Source organism: Hordeum vulgare, chromosome 6H (genome assembly GCF_904849725.1).
Source record: "Hordeum vulgare subsp. vulgare chromosome 6H, MorexV3_pseudomolecules_assembly, whole genome shotgun sequence".
In the NCBI taxonomy this organism is placed as follows: Eukaryota; Viridiplantae; Streptophyta; class Magnoliopsida; order Poales; family Poaceae; genus Hordeum; species Hordeum vulgare.
Window position 1 is genome coordinate 51425699 of NC_058523.1, and position 15879 is coordinate 51441577.

At 44.9% G+C, this 15879-nt stretch overlaps 1 pseudogene; it reads left to right on the forward strand.

Annotated features, from left to right (window-relative positions):
* Nucleotides 1-4620: 4620 nt before the first annotated feature.
* Nucleotides 4621-7801, forward strand: LOC123402626 (annotated as a pseudogene).
* The last annotated feature ends 8078 nt before the right edge of the window (nt 7802-15879 follow it).

Here is a 15879-nt window from a genome sequence, read left to right on the forward strand (position 1 = left end):
GCAAAACAGAAGAGCACTCCCTAGCTACTACTGCTACCGTCGACTGGCCGGAACAGAGGAGGTGCCTCGCCGGCGATGCGGGTCGAATCCGTCTCCGATTCGTGGAGGGGAGGAAGCCCTCGTCCACACGAATCCATTCCCGCACCTAGCTATGCACGAAGGCCTCTACCGAGACGTGGCCACGGCGACCTGCGGCTCCGGCGACAGAGACGTCACGCCGGCGATTCCTACGGCTACGGCGCCCGATCTGAGGCAGGGAGGAAGGAGGGGGTGCGCTACCTCGTGTTCGAGTCGAGGAGGGAGCAACCGAAGGGGAAGTAGCGCGAAGAAGAGCGCGTCGCGGCGGAGCTCGTCGGAGAAGAAGGGCTCCTGGAGGAAGAGGAAGCAGCGCCGGGAACGTCGATCTGGCGGCGGGAATGAGCCCGTGGTGAAGCCCGCGTGCTCCTGGAGCCCTTGATGCGCAGGAGAAGGTACCACGGCGTCGACGGTGACCTCCTTCACCCGTCGGCCATGGCGGAACCAGCGCCTACCTCATCGCGTCGAGAGAGGAAGGAGGGAGGGAGATCTGGTGGAGCGGCGGCGGCGGCAGGGAAACCCTAGCCAAGGCACGGACGCCAAGGGGTTTTATAGGGCGAGAGGGGAACGAGGGGCGCGCCGCTGTGCCATGTGCGGGGAGCTTCGGCTCGGGGAGGGAAGAGGAGTGAGACTGACCGGTGGGACCACCTGCCTCGCTGGAAAGTGGAGGAGGAAGACGCCCACGCGCGTGACTCCGGGCGAAGTGGGCTGGGCCGCGGCGTCGGATGCCAAAGGCGATAGATAGGCCGAGACTGCGACGGGTTTGGTTTTCTATTTTTAAAAAGAAAGAACTACTCAGATAGGATTTAAAAACTATAGCAGTCCTGTTGGGGTAAAAAAATCAAAGCAAAAAGCCCCTAGCCATAAGGAATTATGGCCTGCTCAAATAAATTTGAAATAAAATATTCCGAGCCATTTTGGTTTAAACGCAAAACAGTAATTTATTTACTGTTTGGGTTTATTTGCTCCTATAAAGACAAAGAACAAATCAGCAAAAATTCACCTCCTCATAAACACAATTTACTCTAACCACCAGACATTTTTAAAATCACTTTGGAAGAAGGAATTTTTGACATGAAATAATAGAAGGGAAAAGGAGTTTAAATAGCAAGAGCTTAAATGACTAGCACTCACTCCTACATTGCACACACCATAATCACATGGGCATCAAACAAAATATTACTAAACCACACCCTCACACCTATCAATATCACATGCATACAAAAGGCAGGGCAATGAATGACATGGCATGGATGCATGCATGCTAATAAACAGAGAGTAAGAGTCACATGAAATCACAAGAATAAGGAGATGAGATGACATGATATGTTGTTCTAAGCATGCATGCAAGGAAGACATGCAATGAACTCAGGGTGGCACAGGGAAACATAGACATAAGTGTCATCAACATATCTCTGACAGGGTGGACCCACATACAACAGGACCCAAAAGGGAAAGTTCCACACTTGGGGCATTACATACGACCCGGCCCGATTTCTTGTTGTCGATCCCAACACGCGGCAGCCTACATAAAGAGTAGGGTACGGTGTAAGAGCAAGTACAATAAGGTCCAGTCAGCAGGCTGTAAGAATTAAAATACTATATTTCTGCTGAGTTGGATGAGAGAGAAGAGGAGAGAGAAAGGAAGCGGGCTCTTCGTGAAGAGTCAGATCTAGCACGTGCTCCTAGGTGCTTTGTGAGAATAAAACGTGGGCCTTATATGATAAAAGTAGTACTCTTTTTTATAGCTAACTATTGTACAAGCTGGCTATAAGGTGGGCTATAATACTCCTTATAGCCAGCAGTTGGCTATACTATTAACCATGCTCTAACAGGCACGCGCCGTTCTTCTGCCCGCGGGCGCTGTCTGCTCGGACGACATCATTGCATTACAAATTCAGGCTACATATTCTAGTGCCGCGACTACAAATTCGGGCTCACAAGGTAGCCTACGTGGTAGTTTGCCCCTTCCAAAAGACTTCTTCTTAAGGTGAGGAAGATCATAGTCTATGGAACCCTTGTGTTTTATTATTTCCCGCATTACGGCTTGGTGGCTAAGGAACACACGGTTGGACTTGTCTGCATCATGTTCATTCCAGGTCTCATCCACTTTTTGAAGAATTTCTTGAAGATTCTTTGGCATCTTTTTCTCAAACGCGGACTGAAGAGAGTTGAAAACGCCAAGATCTAGAGCGTTAGTGTCTCGAGAATTAGGTGGTTGCATCACAACCCTAATGTCCCAACCATCTTGAGTAGCCGCCGCACATACCGCCGGATCATCTGGTCGGACATGTGTCTTGGCATTGTCCTGTTGGATGAAAATAGGCTTGCATCGATCCTCTTGCGGCCACTTCTCCTTGATTGCCGGCAACACCTTTGTGATCAAGTATTCCCGGCTCTTCTTCATGCCGACTCTATCGCATGGCTTGAGCTCCAAAGTTCCTCTAGGCCTGTTTGGGCTTCTCCTCTGCGCCGGTTTCCACTCAACATAGGGCCAAATTCCAATTTTACCATCAAAAGTACAATTGCCTTGCATATCATATCTCGGCCTAGCAACAGCAGCAAGAAACATGATCTTCTCGATGTGTCCCTTGTTTTTGGTGTGCCTCACGGGATTCGGCTCGTTGATGCCCAAATAAACCCCTTGGGTTTTCCTTGTACGATAAAACCACTTTTCATCAATATGGACCACATTGAACGAATCCTTGAAGACAGGGTTCTCCGGCATACTAGCAGGTTCTAGGTTTGAAATGCAATACATGACACGAGCTTTCTTGTTTTCTTCCGTTAGCATAGGCTTGAGTTCATTGGTGTGTTTGCGTAGCTCATGTTCCTTCAAAAGCCTGTGAACGGTGGTCTTCGCCATGTTCAATGCACCGGCAACATCTCTAATTGTTGTTTGATCATTTGGAGGGACGGCAGCTAAAGCATCTGAGTCCAATGTAACACGCTTTCTACCAACTCTGCCCGCCCTCTTGTTGATAACCGCATTCACACCACCACCTCTCCTACCATTGTCCCATATCCGTCGAAGAACCCTAACCGGCACTTTATGTTTAGCTGATATTTTCTTTGTCACCCCACGTTTCAACGGACCACGACCATTTATCTCCAAAATGGCATGTACAGTAAACGCTTATCGTCATCAGTATGAAATGTCCTTCTCCTCCTATTGGCCATCACATCTGACAACAAACATAAGATTAGAATTTTGTTAAACAACACGCAGTTTGATATTTGGCGAACAAAGTAAGCAAACCTACTTAGATCAATGATGTTGTTGTTCTCATGATCTTCGACGTTCTGGTCCGTGCCGTGGCCGTCTTCCTCGTCCTGCTGGTCCGTGTCGTGGCCGTCATCATCGTGTGCGCCGTACGCGTCGCCGTCGTGAGAAACGAAAGCGCCTTCGTCGTGAGCGCCGAAAGCGTCGTCGCCGTATGCGCCGTACGCGCCGCCGTCGTGAGAAACGAAAGCGCCTCCGTCGTGAGCACCGAAAGCGTCGTCGTCGTGTGCGCCGTACGCGCTGCCGTCGTGTGCGCTGTACGCGCCGCCGTCGCGAGAAACGAAAGCGCCTTCGTCGTGAGCGCCCAAAGCGTCGTCGTCGTGTGCGCCGTACGCGCCGCCGTCGTGAGAAACGAAAGCGCCGTCGTCATGTGCGCCGTACGCGCCGCTGTCCTCATGCTCGGCGAACCCACGACTACGAAGATGGCGTTCAGCACCGGACGAGCTGCCTATGTGGCGAACAGCAGCTTGTCCTCGCCCGCAGCCGGCATGACCTACGCCTAGCCGGCCTTGCCTGCGGCCGTTGCTTCCTTCTCCTTTGTCATGGACTTGTAGCTCGGGTGGTATATTAAGATCGAAAGTAAGCATAACTCAATGACTTTGCAGTTGGAGGATGCTTAGACCATGCCTGTATTTATAATGGAGACACCAAGTTCTTTTTCAAATTTTCAATGATGGCGTGAAGTGTACATGGGGCAAGCTAATAATCAAAAGAATGGTGCGAACCTGCTCTGCAAAGCAACATGGCGCGAGCTGGCAAAAAATGGCGCGAGCTTGCTCTTGCAGCCAGCCAATGCATGCGCTTCTAATCCTTCAATTGGGGGCATGCATGCGCCATGCAGTGTTCCAGCTTGCCAAAAAGTAACAGCGCGCGCCTTAGCTGAGCATGGATTGCATGCGGGTCAAGGAAAATTTACATTAGCAATAAATCATGCATGGGTCAAGGGAAATTTACATTAGCAATAAGTCAAGGGAAATTTACATTAGCAATAAATTATTCTAAGACATTAATGATGGAGTCTTGGTACCTGTAATCTGATTGGGGGCCTAATAAACCCGGACGAAGGGAGTACCTCGGTACGTGGCCTGTTCGCCACCATGCACTGACCTCCGCTGCATTATTGTCGCCGCGTCTTACCTTAGTCAGCGGGCAGCGGCCCAACCAAAACGACGACTGAGACTGACTCGCCGACTCCGATCTGGACCATATACCCATCAAAAGCATGCAGTGCCGACGCGGAGTGCGCGCACGGCACACCACTACTGTCTGCCCAGTGCACACCAACCATCCACCATGCCTCCTCCAAACTCGCTCCTCCTCCTCGCGGTGCTGCTCGCCGCCTCACCACATGCGCTGGCGCAGCAGCCGCCAGCGGCAGCCGCCTGCACGCCGCAGGAGCGGGACGCGCTGCTGGCGTTCAAGCAAGGCATCACCATCAGCAGCGACGCCGCTGGCCTGCTCGCCTCATGGCGGCGCAAAGAAGACTGCTGCCGGTGGAGGGGCGTCCGGTGCAGCAACCGGACCGGCCATGTCGTCGCGCTCAACCTTCGAGGCCAGGAGCTGGCCGGCGAGATAAGTCCTTCCTTGCTCTCCCTGCCCCATCTGGAGCATCTTGATCTCAGCTCCAACAGCCTCGTGGGCCCGGCTGGCAGCATTCCTGAATTTCTGGGATCTCTGAGAAACCTGAGATGTCTCAACCTATCCGGGATGCCGTTTTCAGGGGAAGTGCCTCCCCATCTTGGCAACCTCTCCAAGCTGCACTATCTTGATCTCTCAAGCTATGCAAACGTGTACTCCGAGGATCTCTCATGGTTAACACGTCTACCACTTCTAAGGTTTCTCAGCCTGATTTTCGTAGACCTGAGTATGGTGTCTGATTGGGCTCATGCGGTGAACGCCCTTCCTTTGAGGTCCCTTCATCTTGAAGGCTGCTCGCTAAAAAGTGCGAACCAATCGCTCCCACACTCAAACCTTACCACAACTCTTGAGGTGCTCAACCTCGGTGTCAACAAGTTTGACCAACCAGTTGCGTCTTGTTGGTTCTGGAACCTAACGAGACTCAAGCGGCTCTACCTTGATTATAACAACGGTGGCCTGTATGGCCCGTTTCCTGATGCATTGGGGGGTATGGTATCCTTGCAAGAGTTATCCTTCTCAGCTGGTAGAAACACGATGAGCATGGCCTCGGCACACTTGAAGAACCTATGCAACTTGAGGTTTCTATACCTGGACAATTGTTTCTCAAACGGATTTGAAGCGGAGAGGCTCCCACAATGTTCCTCTTCCTCAAACAAACTGCAGGAGTTGCGCCTGTCGGGTAACCAGCTGACAGGACCTCTAGCAGATTGGATGGGACACCGCACCAGCTTAGTCATTCTTGATCTCGGTTTTAACAAAATTACTGGGCCTATACCAGAAGTTATAGGGAGGTTTACAGATCTGAAGGCTCTATACCTCTTTGGCAACCACCTGACTGGACATGTGCCACCTGAAATCCGTAACCTCGCTAATTTGACTTGGTTGGATCTTAGTGAGAATCACTTGAATGGTCTCATTACAGAACAACACTTGCATGGTCTAAAAAGCTTACAACACGTAATATTATCTCACAATCAGTTGGAGATTGTGGTGGATTCAGAATGGGTTCCTCCCTTTAGACTGCAAGAAGCCCGTTTTGCGTCTTGCCAGATGGGTCCTCTGTTTCCTGCATGGCTTAAATGGCAAGTGGATCTTACTCACCTTGACATCTCAAGCACAAGAATAACCGATCGGTTTCCAGATTGGTTCTCTAGTTCCTTTTCAAAGGTCACATACTTGGATATCTCCAACAACCGAATAAGTGGTGCCTTGCCAAAAAATATGGGTAACATGTCATTGGGAGCATTATATTCTAGTTCAAACAATATATCTGGTAGAATACCTCAGTTGCCCAGAAATCTTGGCACGTTGGACATATGAAGAAACTCTTTATCAGGACCCCTGCCATCAGAGTTTGGGGCTCCAAATCTAAATATGATAAGTCTATTCTCCAACTACATCACAGGTCAAATTCCACTGTTTGTATGTGAATTGAACTTGTATTCCTTGAATTTGGCCAACAATCTTCTTGAAGGAGAACTTCCTCGATGTTTCAGCACAAACGAAATTGCATTTCTATTGTTAAGCAACAATAGATTATCTGGGAAGTTTCCACCATTTCTAGAAAACTGCACAGCTCTGTCTTTTTTAGATCTAGCAAGGAACAGATTCTCTGGAACATTGCCAATGTGGATTGGGAACTTGGGGGAACTACAGTTTCTACGGCTGAGCAACAACATGTTCCACGGGCATATTCCGAACAATATCACAAGTCTCAGGAAACTTTATCATTTGAATCTGGCGGCCAATGGGATATCAGGTCCCATACCTCATCATCTATCAAATCTAACAGCGATGACAATACCATATGTAGAGGTTCCTGGTACCGTCGTTGCAGGGTTCGAAATTATAGTTGGTGATATGCCAGTAATCATCAAGAGGCGAGAACTTAAATACAAAGGTGTTGGTGTTTTGGAGATATCGAGCATTGACTTCTCATGCAACCATTTAACGGCTAAAATTCCAGACGAAATAACGTCTCTTGGTGGATTGGTAAATCTGAACTTGTCTTTGAATCAATTGAGTGGAGGATTACCTAACAAGATTGGGGACATGCAGAGGTTGGAGTCACTTGACTTCTCGAACAATGATATTTCTGGAGAAATCCCGTCAAGCTTGCCAAATCTGACGTACTTGAGCATTCTGGACCTGTCATATAATCATCTTACAGGAATAATACCATCAGGAGGTCAGCTTGACACTCTTTACATGGAGAACCCATCCATATACAATGGAAACATTGGCCTTTGTGGGCCTATCCTTCATAAAAGCTGCTCGGTCAACAATAATGCACCACCACAACCCGACTATCAAAAGAGAAGTGGAAAAGTTTTGGAGTCGATTATGTTCTTTTACTTCGGACTTGGGTCAGGGTTTGTGGCTGGCCTCTGGGTTGTGTTTTGTGTTATACTCTTCAAGAAACGATGGAGGATTGCTTATTTTCGCTTCTTTGACAAGATGCATGACAAAGCATATGTGCTTATAGTTGTCACTTGGGGCAGGTTAGCCAGGAAAAGGTAACTACAATTCAAGTACTAAGTTAAAAATCAGCTTATGACGAGTGTGTATATCATATGGGTTGTACGAATAAATGAAAGTCAATAATATGTATTTAGAGACTTGTAGTATATGCCTTTTTGTTTTCGGTAAACTTGTAATAATGAATGTTGCATGATGCATGCAAGCGCTATTGGTTTGTACTTAGCCATGATGAACCCTGGTGATTTTGGTACATATATACATAATAAATAAATCACTAGTAGAAAACGGGCCTTTGGCCGGGACCCTTTAGTCCCGGCCTGCCTCTGGGCCGGGACTAAAGGCCCGGCCACGTCGCCCCAAATCGCAATGCCTCCCTCGAGGCTTTAGTCCCGGCCCGTAAGGAGCCTTTAGTCCCGGTTTGTGTCCCAAACCGGGACTAAAGGGCTACGCGGTGTGCAGCCCGCATGTGCGCCACCTTTAGTCCCGGTTTGTGTCTCAAACCGGGACTAAAGTCCTCTGCCAATATATAGCACAGCCCCCCTCTCCCCTCTTCCTTGCATTTTTCTTGGATGGAGGATTGTGGGTGTGTGCTAGCTCTCCACTTTTTTTTGATGCACTAGAGGTGTTTGTTGAAATGTGTGTTAGAGCGATGCCGCTTCAGTTAACCGAACACAACTACGATATGAGATGCCTGAGCCATGCTTAAACCTCTTCCTCTTTATTTCTACTTATTCTAAAAGGTTAGCAACTATATTTCCTCGTTTAGACCGTGCGGTACTAATTTTTAGGATCGTGATTGTATTCGATATACTGTCGTATAACACAGATGAGCCATCCATGGATGTACGGTGACTGACGCACAGCCGCTTACAGAGAAGGCGTGCATTCTTTTCGAGATGCAGCCGATGCGAACAAGCATGGTGGTGGCTATATGTTTTGTCCATGTGTTGAATGTCGGAATGAGAAGGATTACACTTCCTCAAGAGTCATTCAGAGCCACCTGCTTCGGTCCGGTTTTATGTCGGGCTATAATGTTTGGACCAAGCACAGAGAAAGAGGGGTTATGATGGAAGACGACGATGAAGAAGAAGAGAACGATGATGACAACTACCGATCTATGTTCCCTGAGTATGCTGATACCGCAATGGAAGACAATGAAGAAGAAGATCAGGATAAAGAACGGGAACCAGATGAGCCCGCTGATGATCTTGGCCGGGTCATTTCTGATGCACGGCGAGGTTGCGACACAGAAAAGGAGAGGTTGCAGTTCGAGCAGATGTTACAGGACCACAACAAATTGTTGTACCCAACTTGTGAAGATGGCCAGAAGAAGCTGGGTAGCACACTGGAATTGCTGAAGTGGAAGGCAGAGACCGGTGTGACTGACTCGTGATTCGAAAAGTTGCTGGTACTGATGAAGAAGATGCTTCCAAGAAAGAACGAATTGCCCGCCAGCACGTACGAAGCAAAGAAGCTTGTGTGCCCTCTAGGATTAGACGTGCAGAAGATACATGCATGCCCTAATGACTGCATCCTCTACCGTGGTGAGAAGTACGAGAATATGGATAAATGCCCGGTATGCACTGCATTGCGGTATAAGATCAGAAAAGATGACCCTGGTGATATTGAGGTCGAGCCACCCAGGAAGAGGGTTCCTGCCAAGGTGATGTGGTATGCTCCTATAATACCACGGTTGAAACGTCTGTTCAGAAATAAAGACCATGCGAAGTTGTTGCGATGGCACATGGAAGATCGTATGAAAGACGATAAGTTGAGGCACACCGCTGATGGTCGGTAGTGGAGAAAAATCGAGAGAGAGTTCCCGAGATTTACAGCTGACGCAAGGAACTTATGGTTAGGTCTGAGTACAGATGGCATGAATCCTTTTGGGGAGCAGAGTTGCAGTCACAGCACCTGGCCCGTTACTCTATGTATCTACAACCTTCCTCCTTGGTTGTGCATGAAGCGGAAGTTCATTATGATGCCAGTGCTTATCCAAGGTCCAAAGCAACCCGGCAACGATATTGATGTGTACCTAAGGCCATTAGTTGATGAACTTTTACAGCTGTGGGCCGAACTAGGTGTACGTGTGTGGGACGAGCACAAACAAGAGGAATTTGACCTTCGAGCATTGCTTTTCGTAACCATCAATGATTGGCCTGCTCTTAGTAGCATTTCAGGACAGTCAAACAAGGGATACAATGCATGCATGCACTGTTTGTATCAGATAGAAAGTATATATATGGACAAATGTAGGAAGAATGTGTACCCGTACAATCGTCGTTTTCTTCCGCCCAAGCATCCCTTAAAGAAAAAAGGCAAGCATTTCAATGGCAAGGCAGAACCCCGGGGGAAGCCTGTCATCCGTACTGGTGCTGAAGTATTTGATATGGTCAAAGATTTAAAAGTAATCTTTGGAAAGGGTCCTGGCAGCCAACCTGTTCCTAACGGCCCTGATAAGCGCGTACCCATGTGGAAGAAGAAATCTATATTTTGGGAGCTACCCTACTGGGAAGTCCATGAGGTCCGCTCGGCAATCAACGTGATGCACCTGACGAAGAATGTCTGCGTGAATATTCTAGGCTTCCTGGGCTTGTATGGGAAGTCAAAAGATACACCGGAAGCACGGGAGGACCAGGAACGTCATAAAGGAAGAGATGGCATGCATCTAGGACAGTTTCAAGGGCGTGCCAGCTACGCTCTTACTAAGGAAGAGAAGGAAATCTTCTTGGAAGTCCTTTTGAGTATCAAGGTCCCAACTGGCTTCTCGTCGAATATAAAGGGAATCGTAAATATGAAAGCAAAAAATTCCAAAACCTAAAGTCTCATGACTGCCACGTGCTTATGACGCAATTGCTTCCGGTTGCATTGAGGGGAATTCTACCGGAAAATGTTCGCCTGGCAATTGTGAAGGTATGTGCATTCCTCAATGCAATTTCTCAGAAGGTAATCGATCGAGAAAGTCTATCAGGGTTACAGATTGATGTGGTCCAATGTCTGGTCAGCTTTGAGTTGTTGTTCCCTCCATCCTTCTTCAATATAATGACACACCTCCTAGTTCACCTAGTCGAAGAGATTAGAATTCTCGGTCCTGTGTTTCTACACAATATGTTCCCCTTCGAGAGGTTCATGGGAGTCTTAAAGAAATACGTTCGTAACCGTGCTAGGCCAGAAGGAAGCATCTCCAAGGGCTATGGAACAGAGGAGGTCATTGAGTTTTGTGTGGACTTTCTTCCTGACCTTAAGCCGATTGGTGTTCCTGAATCTCGGTATGAGGGTAGGCTGATAGGAAAAGGCACACTAGGAAGGAAAGCAAAAGTATGTATGAACGGGCATTCTTTCTCTCAAGCACACTACATAGTTCTACACAATTCCACCGTGGTGGCTCCGTATATCATGACACACAATAATATTCTATGCTCCGAAAACCCCGGGAAGGCTGACTCTTGGATTAAAGGGGAACACGAGAAGACTTTCCGCAGTTGGTTGCAGACACATCTCATGAATGACGACACCGTTGGAGATCAGCTGTACTGTTTGGCCAGGCCACCATCTTCGACTATATGTACTTTCCAAGGGTATGAGATAAATGGGAATACATTTTACACGGTTGCCCAAGATAAAAAGAGCACCAACCAAAATAGTGGTGTCCGCTTTGATGCAACAGACGAGAGTGGGCACTGTTTGGAAACATATTACGGGTACATAGAGGAGATATGGGAACTTGACTATGGACCTACTTTTAAGATCCCTTTGTTTCGGTGCAAATGGGTGAAGCTGACAGGAGGCGGGGTAGTTGTAGACCAAAAGTACGACATGACAACAGTGGATCTCAACAATCTTGCGTACATGGACGAACCATTTGTCCTAGCCAATGATGTCGCTCAGGTTTTCTATGTGAAGTACATGTCTACAAAAATGAGAAAAAGAAATCAGCAAAAGAAGATATCGTCCGATGAGCCAAAACGCCACATAGTTCTTTCAGGGAAAAGAAACATCGTGGGAGTAGATGACAAGACAGACATGTCAGAAGATTATAATAAGTTTCATGAAATTCCGCCCTTCAAAGTGAAAACTGACCCAAGCATCCTACTGAATGATGAAGATTCTCCATGGCTATGACCCAGAAGAAAACAGAAATAATAGATAGGAATATTGGTGCAATAATGTAATAATGTATTAAACCTTTTATGTAATGCATGTATGGAATGTACTAAATTTCAAACACTTTTCATTTTCATAGTTGTCAAATTCTCAAATATGCAAAAAGAATTTTAATAAACCTTTGTAAGAGATGAGTTCTCGTTCGAAACGCTGATACTTCGAGAGAGATTGTCCGTTTTGTACACGAAGTGCATCCAGTTTTTGTCGTAGCCCTCTCAACTTTTTAACACATGCTATGTGGGTGAAATGATGATAGCATGCCAACTTTCAACATTTTCAGAGTTCATTTGTAGGGATTTTCAATTTCAGGGTCAACTAGCTCAAAAAAATAAGTAAATGCACGAAATATACCAAATTAAGTCAGAAATTATTGAAATTTTGTGATGTGCCTTTGAATGGTGCATTTTGAACACACAAAAAGTATGGAGTTCAAATAAGTTCAAAAAAATGAAATCCCTTTGTAAGAGATGAGTTCTCGTTCGAAACCCTCATACTTCGAGAGAGATTGTCCGTTTTGTACACGAAGTGCATTCAGTTTTTGTCGTAGCCCTCTCAACGTTTTAACACATGCTATGTGGGTAAAATGATGATAGCATGCCAACTTTCAACATTTTCAGAGTTCATTTGTAGTGCTTTTCAATTTCAGGGTCAACTAGCTCAAAAAAAATAAGTAAATGCATGAAATATACCAAATTAAGTCAGAATTTGTTGAAATTTTGTGATGTGCCTTTGAATGGTGCATTTTGAACACACAAAAAGTATGGAGTTCAAATAAGTTCAAAAAAATGAAATACCTTTTGTAAGAGATGAGTTCTCGTTCGATACCCTGATACTTCGAGAGAGATTGTCCGTTTTGTACACGAAGTGCATCCAGTTTTTGTCGTAGCCCACTCAGCTTTTTAACACATGCTATGTGGGTGAAATGATGATACCATGCCAACTTTCAACATTTTCAGAGTTCATTTGTAGTGCTTTTCAATTTCAGGGTCAACTAGCTCAAAAAAAATAAGTAAATGCACGAAATATACCAAATTAAGTCAGAAATTGTTGAAATTTTGTGATGTGCCTTTGAATGGTGCATTTTGAACACACAAAAAGTATGGAGTTCAAATAAGTTCAAAAAAATGAAATCCCTTTTGTAAGAGATGAGTTCTCGTTCGAAACCCTCATACTTCGAGAGAGATCGTCCGTTTTGTACACGAAGTGCATCCAGTTTTGTCGTAGCCCTCTCAACTTTTTAACACATGCTATGTGGGTGAAATGATGATAGCATGCCAACTTTCAACATTTTCAAAGTTCATTTGTAGTGCTTTTCAATTTCAGGGTCAACTAGCTCAAAAAAAATAAGTAAATGCACGAAATATACCAAATTAAGTCAGAAATTGTTGAAATTTTGGGATGTGCCTTTGAATGGTGCATTTTGAACACACAAAAAGTATGGAGTTCAAATAAGTTCAAAAAAATGAAATCCCTTTGTAAGAGATGAGCTCTCGTTTGAAATCGTGATACTTCGAGAGAGATTGTCCGTTTTATACACGAATAAATAATTACTTTTGAAAATAGAAAATAGTTTTGAATTATTTATTCAATTTCAAACACTTCTCATTATCATAGTTTTGTCAAATTCTCAAATATGCAAAAAGAATTTTAATAAACATAGTTTTTAATTGAAAATAACAAAATAGTTAATAGTTTGGATAGTCAAAATAATTACTTTTGAAAATAGAAAATAGTTTTGAATTATTTATTCAATTTCAAACACTTTTCATTATCATAGTTTTGTCAAATTCTCAAATATGCAAAAAGAATTTTAATAAACATAGTTTTTAATTGAAAATAACAAAATAGTTAATAGTTTGGATAGTCAAAATAATTACTTTTGAAAATAGAAAATAGTTTTGAATTATTTACTCAATTTCAAACACTTTTCATTATCATAGTTTTGTCAAATTCTCAAATATGCAAAAAGAATTTTAATAAACATAGTTTTTAATTGAAAATAACAAAATAGTTAATAGTTTGTATAGTCAAAATAATTACTTTTGAAAATAGAAAATAGTTTTGAATTATTTATTCAATTTCAAACACTTTTCATTATCATAGTTTTGTCAAATTCTCAAATATGCAAAAAGAATTTTAATAAACATAGTTTTTAATTGAAAATAACAAAATAGTTAATAGTTTGGATAGTCAAAATAATTACTTTTGAAAATAAAAAATAGTTTTGAATTATTTATTCAATTTCAAACACTTTTCATTATCATAGTTTTGTCAAATTCTCAAATATGCAAAAAGAATTTTAATAAACATAGTTTCTAATTGAAAATAACAAAATAGTTAATTTTGAAAATAGAAAAAAATTGAAACTATATGAGAATTTGTAAATAAAATTAAACATAAATTCAAAGTGACCTCACTTTGAATTCAGGTTCAATTTTCTCCACAATTTCAAATATAGTGTCAATTTTTTAATTTACAGTTAGTTTAGGCCCATAAGCCTGCTTTAGAGAAGAGCTCGATGGAGATGCTGCGACGGGGCTTATAAACAAGTGTTAGTCCCCCTCGCTGGGCGAGGTGGGACTAAACTTATTGTGCAGCCGAGGAGGGGCTTTAGTCCCGGGTGGAGCCATGACCCGGGACTAAAGCCCCTCGCCTGCCGCCTGCTGAGCACTTTAGTCCCGGTTCGGGGCTCGAACCGGGACTAAAGACCCCCTTTAGTCCCGGTTCGAGCCCCGCACCAGGACTAAAGGGCCCTGCTTCCCGCCTTTTGGTCTGCCGAAAAAGGGCCTTTAGTCCCGGGTTGTGGCTCCACCCGGGACTAAAGGGTGTCTTTAGTCCCGGTGCGAGCCCCGAACCGGGACTAAAGGTCCACCTATATAAGCGGGAGTTAGAAAATTTTCAACCCAAATCGCATTTCGTTCTCTCTTCTTCCTCGTTCTCCTGCCCGGCGCAGCACAGCGACGAACTCGACGACGCCGTCAGGCTGCCCGCCGTCCTGCTCGCCGCCGCGTGCCGTCCTCCTCACCGTCTCCGTCGTCCTCCTCGCCGCCACCGTCCACCTTGCCGCCGCAGTCCTCCTCGCCGTCGTCGACGCCTCCGGCTGGTAAGCCCCCCGCCCCCTCCTCCCAACACTCCGGCCGGTAGAAGGAAAGAAGAAAAAGGAGAAGAAAAGAAGAAAAAGGAGAAGAAAAGAAGAAAACAAGAAAAAAGGGAAGAAAAGAAGAAAAAGGAGAAGAAAAGAAGAAAAAGGAGAAGAACAGAAGAAAAAGGAGAAGAAAAGAAGAAAAAGGGAAGAAAGGAAGAAAAAGGAGAAGAAAGGAAGAAAAAGGAGAAGAAAGGAAGAAAAAGGAGAAGAAAGGAAGAAAAAGGGAAGAAAAGAAGAAAAAGAAAAAGTTTTTTTGTCATTTAATTCCTATCGTTATTAGGTTTGTGCTAGATTATTAGGGTTAGTAATATTTAGAATTAGGTTAGGGTTACAAGAAGAAGAAATATGAACAAAAATAAGAAAATAAGATTAGGAAAAAGGAAAATAAGAAGAGCAGAAGAAGAAAAGAAGAAAAAGAAGAATAAGAAGAGGAGGAGAGGAGAAGAAGAGGAAACATAGAAGAAGAGGAGAAGTAGAAGAAGAGAAGTTGAAGAAGAAGCGGAGAAGAAAATAAGAAAGAAGAAGAAGAAGAAGAAGAAGAAGACATTTCTACGTATATAGATGCTTAATTAGTGTTTCTTAGATTATTGCTTATGTTTGCTATTGTATATGCTTAAGTGTTAATAGTTTAATTTTGCTATTGTATATGCTTAAGTGTTAATAGTTTATTTTTAGCAAGAAAATTAATAGAACTACTTTATTTTTTTAGTTCATTTTACGATGCCTATCCCGCATCCTCGTCGTCGACTCGGCGGAGGACACCTGCTTGATCAGAGGGGCCCTGTCCGGGATTGGGCTCCGCCCGGCTGTTATTGGGAGGTGCTACCTTCCGGGGGGCGTAGGTTGGTGAGGAGCCAGCCCGTTGTTGACCTGCTCCTTGTTTGGTGGCGGTCGCGTGGGCCAGTGACGGTACCGAGGCTTCCGGACACCGCGGAGGTGGTACGTCACCGTGTCAGCGAGGAGGATGAGCACGTCCGTCGCTACATGGTTGCGTTAGAGGGCAGGTTCGAGCATACCTGGCAGGTTCTTCGTGGATCTCACTTGAGCTATGATCCTGTGATGGTTCCTTCTCTTTGGGTGTCCACCGCCCGCG